The following is an 8,558-nucleotide window of genomic DNA, read 5'->3' on the forward strand; positions in this document are numbered from 1 at the left end:
GGACAAAGGCAAGTCTCTCTCTCTCTCTCTCTAAAGTAGTATGAAGTTATTACATATTTTCATTATTTTCACTCTGACAAAGATTTTCAAATATTTCTCAATTTTCTACTGTACCCTTGTGGGCTCCACAATATAGTTCCGGGGGCGCCTAGTTTGGGGGACCACTGTTCTAGATTCTTCACGAGTCAAAGATCACCATTAATGATGAGTAGAGATACAGCATTCAGTTATGATTATCTGTGAATGCGGTTTGAATACGCTTAAATGGTACATCAGCTCACACTGCAACGGCCTAACATAAGTTTCACCAATTATTTAAAAGATGAAAAAAGTAATGAAAACGTCCACTAATTTATCATTTCCTACACATGGCCACCTCTAGTGGGTGGCCATTAGGTGAAAACAAGGTAAAATCAGCATTTTTCTTTCTTCTTTACGATCTTCTTTAGCCATTGTTAGTTAGTATAGGAAGAAACCGAATTACCCAAGTTTGATACAAGCTCGTTATCGCTGACCTACCAGCACTTTCAAGAGCTAGGTGCGCGCCTTCGTCACTCCGACACCAATCTCCTGTATTGTTATATATAACTTGTCATTAAAGTTTAAAACACCTTCCATCACAGGGGGTAACACTTTTCATAGTTTATTTGGCTAACACAAGACGATTTTATATAATTCAGAGATCAACTATAATTCATTCATTGACAAACAAATATAGGTAGTAGGTAGTAGGCAGCTACCAAACAGGGAGGTACTACTGCCTGGGAAGCATAATGTGTTGTCTAATGGTAGACTCTGCTGCCATATGGCATCACGAAAATTGTGACCAAGTCCCAGGTTGCTGATCTGACTTTCTGCTTCATTTACACACAATTGCAGGGTCTCAATTGTTTCTCTTACCATTGACAACACAACATACATATATCGTTTCTCACTTTTGATCTTTTTTTCATTTTTTGTATTTATAGTTCTTTATTAATAAAATTATTATTATTATTATTACAGTTACTGTATTATTGTCATCATTATTTTATTATTTTATATTTGTTTGTTTTATCATAAATTTTATTTATTATGAATTATTATGACTATTATTTATTATTATTATTATTACAACATTTTCGCCCCCCAGGCCCCGATGTGGGTCAGTGACCTATGTCCGGGTGGGCTAATTCCCGTAAAAAAAAAAGTCTTTAAAATTTTCAGGGTTAACTTCTCTCTGCTACACTCCACATCTCCCTGCGGCTCTGGCTATGTACTCACCAAACTCATCACTCGGAAACCTCCTCAAAGTCAAAGTACTACTCACAATAAAAAAAAATAAACAAAGGATATCCAAGCAAAGCCCGCACCTCTAACACCCGGAACATCATTGTACGTATATCACTGTCTTTGTGATATAATATGCAATATTATATAATAATATGCAATAATTTTATTTTGAATCTCGGGACTTTTGTTTTGTGAAGCAAGAAGCTATACGCTAGATTCTGAGAGACCGTTGCTAAGCTCACGTATCGGTCACTCTAAAGCAGTTAAAATTTGTCAGTGGCTGCGTAACCGACGATACTTTAAAAAATACTTATGTTTAACTTTCTTATGAAATGATAATAGTTTCTATCTAACCTAACCAACGCTAACCTAACCTAACCAAAGCTAACATAATACATGCTTTGTTAGAACTGCTCAGTTTAGGAGAGTGAGAAATATGAATTCTTAACCTATAATTAAACTTTATATTACTACGTATCCTCGTGTATTCAACTACGGAATCATTGTCTTTGTTCTGTTTAGTATCCAAAAAATTGCGCCATATCCTGTTGTTGACAGTGTTGTGACAGACGTGAGAGTGTATGAAGCCTGACTTAGCAACACTCAACACACCCAATTCAACTTAACACGCCCAATTCACGCTTAACACACCCACTTCAACTTAACACGCCCAATTCAACTTTAACACACCCACTTCAACTTAACACGCCCAATTCAACTTTAACACACCCACTTCAACTTAACACGCCCAATTCAACTTTAACACACCCACTTCAACTTAACACGCCCAATTCAACTTTAACACACCCACTTCAACTTAACACGCCCAATTCACGCTTAACACACCCACTTCAACTTTAACACGCCCACTTTAACTTTAACACGCCCACTTCACACTCAACACGCACACTTCACACTCAACACGCCCACTTCACACTCAACACGCCCACTTAACATTCAACACGCCCACTTAACATTCAACACGCCCACTTAACATTCAACACACGCTCTCACCGACAAGTAGTGATTACATACGACTTATCAATTTCCTAATCAATTGAAATATTCTGATAATGGTTAGGTTAGGTTAGATTCTTCAGGTGAGTCTTCATATGATCCAATATCAGTATACTTAATTAGACTAGATTCTATTATATTCTTACTGTTCTTTAAATTATAATCTAATATTGAGAAATATTTATCCCCAGGTAAAATAAATAACTGTACACTATTTGCATGGAACCCTGTATACAGTATATAACCACATGAATTTTGGGGGGAATTTGTAATAAGCATTTTGTTTACAGTACAAGAATAATTACTAAATAGGGAGTGCCGATTAAGCCTTAAGAAATAATTGTGTTTGCCTAAAAGGGTTAACTTGTTTTATGCTGCTATAAATCAGTGAAAATATCCATAATCATTATAATTTAATCCATATAATTTAAGACGCCGTTTACTATCTTAAGTAAAATTATACCTAAAGTAGGTTAAGTTAACTTTTAATGAAACTTTTAATTTATATTTATTATGATTGTCTACATGTTCGTCTATGGTAAGTGAACAGTTCAAAAGTAAATAATTATCGCCATTAGGCAAATATCCTTGGTGGTATTTTTGGTCAGTCAACAAGTTTGTGTGGTAGAGTTAACAAACAAACTCTACTTGGCCGCCAGACCAGGCGCGCACAGAACGTTTCGTGTTGATCGTCCCGCTGTACTCACACTTCTTTTTATAGTGTATCGTCAACTTTCACAAAGGAGCTAGATACAGGCAAAACGTTTCAAGGCCAACCAAGATGGTCCGCTCCTATTCAAAACCTTTTCCTCATATCAGCTTGTCATGTTTTCATTGGTCAACATCGTAGGTCCTTCCTTGTGACTGGTGAATAGACAGAGATTTACTATGAGTTGGTGAGGTTTAGAAGACCGTAAAATAAGTTACACATTATTGTATTGTATACATGTCACGTTTCACTCTCTCTCTCTCTCGGGGTTCATGATAAATAATTAAACACATTGAACAAATAAGTACTGTACAGTAGGTTAGAATTTCCCTCCTTACAGTTGAATCGATCTAACCTCTACCCTTTTTATTCCTATCCAACTATAATTTAATTTAATAAATAATGTCCAAATTACATGTAAATTAATAGTTCGTTCTTTCCACAATCCCAGTATAATTTAAACAAAGAATAGGATGTTCGTCTGACAACAAACAAGGCTTTTATCTTTAGTGCTCAGGATGTACGTTGAACTTTACACCATCTTACTAACATATACTGTATTCTCCTCTATGTTGTTTAATTAAAAAAAACACGGAACTTCATCCCCGGAAGCCCTTAAGTGTAAACGGATCATAATAAATACACCGTACCATCGCCCTGAGCCTAATGCATATAAGAACATAAGAAAATAAGGAGTCTGCAATAGGCCGGTTGGCCTGTGCATGGCAGCTCCTGTCGAGAGTTACTACCACTCTCTTTTGCAACTATATCTTGCGCTAGTCAGGCCGCACCTCGATTATGCGGTTCAGTTCTGGTGCCCTTATTATAGAATGGATATCAATTCATTAGAGTCGGTGCAGCGAAGAATGGCGAAAATGATTCCGGGACTTAGAAACCTTCCATATCAGGATAGGTTAAAGAAACTTAACTTGCATTCCCTAGAAAGACGAAGAGTGCGGGGAGATATGATAGAAGTATTTAAGTGGGTGAAAGGAATCAATAAAGGTGATATACAGTAGATAAAGTTCTTATAATATCCGAGCAGGATAGGACTCGGAACAACGGATTTAAGTTGGATAAGTTTAGGCTTAGGAGGGAGATAGGAAGGAACTGGATTACAAATAGGGTGTTGGATGAGTGGGACAAGCTTAGCAACTTTGTAGTAAGTGCTGGAACGCTGGATAGATTCATGGATGATAGAGAGTGATAGTAACTCTCGACAGGAGCTGCCATGCACAGGCCAACCGGCCTATTGCAAACCCCTTATTTTCTTATGTTCTTATTACTTACACTTCTAGACATAAAACCTAATACTCTGTTTGCCTTATTTCGAACATTAACGCACTGTTTTCTAGGCCGTGATCCTCTAATGGGGACTGTCCGGATCACTAGGTGGTCAGAGTAACGTTTTTACCAAATCCGGCTTCGAAACACGAGGATCCATATATATTTCATTAGCCCACTAAAATATAACAGAGTCTAGGACTGCTTTTTAGTATCCTGGTGGTCCAGAGGTAGCGTTCCCTGGTCACAGTCATGGGCTCGTGGGCCGTAGGTTCGAACCCTGGCGGGTTGAGGTGTTGATTGTATGTAGAAGTCCGCGTGCTTTATTGGGCTAATGAAATATATATATATATATATATATATATATATATATATATATATATATATATATATATATATATATTACGGTTAACATTTTTCTAGTTTCCCCAAATTTGTTCGTTATAGTATCTGAGTAATACAATCCCTCAGTAACAGGTGGCTCTGAAGTAAAAGTTTGGGCTCTTTCTGAAAATAATGGATTTTTTTTTCTTTTTTTACGGGAATTAGCCCACCCTAGCACAGGTCAAACGACCCACAACGGAGCCTGGGGGGCGAAAAAAAAAGAACGGAAAGAAATTGAAAATATAGAAAAAAAGGTTATACTGTGTTAATCTACACCACGAAGATGCCGGAAAACCAGCTTTTTAAAGTGAGACAGATTGTAAGAGCATGGAAACGCAGAAGAAGGCAGAGCATTCCACAGTTTGGCTGTGTGAGGAAAGAAGGAGGTACTATAACGGGTTATTCTCGTGGGTACCGCGGGCAAGACGTGTGTTACGAACCCACGGCCTTGCCGGCGGTACACAGGATGCCAAATCCACTGAACATTGCCCGTTAAAGTACCTGTAAAAGAGAGAGAGTGAAGCAGCATTGCGGCGAAGAGAAAGGGAAGAGAGATTGTCGACTAAAGGAGGAGAGTTAATAAGACGAAATGCCTTTGATTCCACCCTATCTAATAGTTGGACAGAAGAAGAGCCACCCCAGATATGAGAGCAGTACTCCAAGTTAGGACGAATGAATCCCTTATATACTTGGAGCAACTGCTCAGGAGTGAATTAGCTGCGGCATCTGTACAGCATTCCCAACTTTCGGGAGGCAGCTTTAGTTATACTAAGGATGTGTGATTTCCAGGACATATTGGAGGAAATGGTGAGGCCTAACATATTTATTTCAGAATTTGGGAGGATGATAGTGTCCTGAAATGTAATGGGTGGGAGATCGTCTACTTTACAAAGTGTAATTGGTAAATATTGAGTTTTGTTACTATTGAACTTAACCAAGTTTGTATCTCCCCATTCAGAGATGCTGCACAGATCCGCGTTGATAGAAGTATGCTATCAGTTCTCGAAACAGATCTAGTTTGAGAGTTAGGAGGAAGGGGAAAATGTGAGGAAGAGTGAAGAGTAGAATCATCGGCGTAAGAATGGATAGAATTAGTTGAAGTGTGAAGTAAATCATTGATAAAAAGAAGAAAGAGAGTTGGTGAAAGAACAGAACCCTGTGGGACGCCACTATTGGTAGAGAAAGAGCGAGAAATCGATCCCTCGACAACAACTGCCATGGATCGATTCTCAAGGAAGCTAGAGATAAGAGAACAAAGTGGGGGAGAGAAACCAAAGGAGGGTAGTTTAGATAGCAAAGACTTGTGCCATACCCTGTCAAATGCTTTGGAGATGTCGAGGGCCACGACAAAAGTTTCCCCATAATCCCTAAGAGAGGATGACCAAAGATGGGTGCAATAGGAGAGCAGATCACCAGTAGATCTCGCCTGGCGAAAGCCATACTGGTGATCCGACAAAAGAGAAAGGCGTTCAAGGTGGCGGAGAAAATGGGAGTTCAAGATAGTTTCGAAAATCTTAGAGAGGGATGAAGTTAGGGCAATGGGGCGATAGTTAGAGGGATTAGAATGGTCACCCTTCTTCGGGATGGGCTGAACCAAGGCATGCTTCCAAGAAGAAGGAAAAGTTTTGGTTTTGAGGCAAAGGCGAAAGAGGCGAGCAAGCACAGGGGCCAGGGCTTCAGCACACTCCCTCAGAATACGAGGGGGTATTCCGTCCGGTCCATGCGCCTTACTCACATCCAACCTGGATAAAACACCGGCAACCCTGCGAGTGGAGATTATAGGAAAGTGCATAGGTTCAGTAGGAGGTGCAGGGGTAGGAGGGATAGAGTGGGAATCGTCTAAGGTGGAATTAGAGGAGAATAAGGTGCCAAAGAGGTTGGCTTTCTCAGGGGGAGAGTTGGCTATAGAGTTATTGGGACGGAAGAGGGGAGGAAAAGAAGGCGTGCAGAAGTTGTTACAGATGTTTTTAGCTAAGGACCAGAAGGATTTACTAGAGGAAGAATTAGTCAGGACAGCGGTCTTTCTTTTAATAAAATTCCGCTTGGCCCTACGAAGAATAGCCTTGCAACGATTACTAGAAGTAATGAAAGAGGTGTGGGTAATAGGAGGAGATAGTTTCACAGCTCGATATGCCCTATCTCTCACCCTGCAAGCAAGAGAGCAGGAGCGATCAAACCATGATTGTAATGTGAAAGTTTTGGTAGAAGATGGGATAAATGCACTCATACCGCCCTGTATAACCTCAGCAATGCTGTCAGCACATACTGAGGCATCCCGAGTGGAAAAGCAACATTCATCCCAGGGAAAGTCGGTGAAGAATTCTCGCAAGGATTGCCAGCTTGCCCTCCGATAGTGCCATAGTTGACGTTTAGAGGGGGGTGGGGGAGGTGGTTGTGCCCAGTTTGATTTAATAGAAATAAGGTTGTGATCAGAAGACCCTAAGGGGGCAGAAATTGAGTATGAATAGTGTGAGGGGTTAGAGGTAAAACAAAGATCAAGAATGTTAGCAAGTTGATCGTGTCGATCAGGAACGCGTGTAGGGTGTTTGATTATTTGTTCCAAATCATTAAGTAAGGAAAAAGAGAGTGCCTCAGCTCCACCTGGGTCATCCCTTGCAGAGCCAAGCCACTCTCTGTGATGTACATTGAAATCCCCTAGGTAGAGGATCTCGGTGTTGGGGTGTGTGGATAGCAACGACTCATGGCAAGAAGTGAGATAGTCAAAGAGTTCGAAATAGTTGGTAGAGTTGGGAGAACAGTATAGGAAACAAAGAAAAATAGTCACAGTAGGTAGAGATATTTTGAGCCAGATGACATCATAAAGGGGAGATTCAAGATCCGTGAGTCGGGCTATAGGTGTACGTGTATTGCAGTAGGCGCATACACCTCCCTTAGAACGGAAGTAGGTATAAAGGTTGTAGTTAGAGACTTGAAAAGGTTTGGGTGAAGCTGCTTTGGTCAGTTGAAGTTCGGAGAGTAGTAAGAGATCGGGGGAAGAGGTTAATAGATGGTGCTCCACAGAAGAAAAATTGGATCTCAGTCCGCGAATGTTGGAGAAATGAAGCGTGAAAAAAGCCGATCCTCCAGCAACCGTAGTGGCGTCAGTTGAGGCCCCAGTAGCTTGATGATGATCAGGTAGGCCCTGGGGTCCACAACCTTCCCGACCAGTGGGACCCATCCGAGAAGGCTCCGCTTCAGTAGTAATATCAACTGACATAGGAGAATAAAATAGAATGAATAAAACAGATCAAGAATGAGTACGGTTTTAGTTGTGGTGTTGTCAATGTAGTGGATTTCTCCCCTACAAACGCCATTTGTTGCTGAGTAGCCGACCCCACCAATTCCCCAGTGTATGCCTCGTGGTCTAGGTCAACCAACGCCGCCATACATCACAGAGTGGGGGTCAACTACTAAGTCACGCCTACCCCCCGCTATTTAAGACCTGACCTCGTGGTGACCTGTCTCTTTCTACCCACACCAACCAGCCAGCAACACCACACCTCCTCCGCCGCTGCCTGGCGGTCCTCGCTCCTCCGCCTGCCTGGCGGTCCTCTCTCCCGCTGGCGAGCATGGCGACCCACAAGCTGTCCTTCTCTGAGCGTCCTCACCAACCAGCTCTCTCTACATCACGCTTGTAACCATGCTGCCTTCCCAGCACCAAGCTGCATTGTACATCCAATACAACATGTATATAGAGAGCACATTGTAAGTTTCCTTTCTCCATTCCATCCTGAGTGTGAACCAAACATCTTGAACCCCACATCAATAATAAGAGAGACAGTTGAGACCCTGCAATTATGTGTAAATGAGGCAGAAAGATAGATCAGCAACCTGGGACTTGGTCACAATTTTCGTGATGCCATATGGCAGCAGGGTCTACCATTAGACAACA

The sequence above is a fragment of the Homarus americanus genome, unplaced genomic scaffold (genome assembly GCF_018991925.1).
Source record: "Homarus americanus isolate GMGI-L3 unplaced genomic scaffold, GMGI_Hamer_2.0 scaffold11022, whole genome shotgun sequence".
In the NCBI taxonomy this organism is placed as follows: Eukaryota; Metazoa; Arthropoda; class Malacostraca; order Decapoda; family Nephropidae; genus Homarus; species Homarus americanus.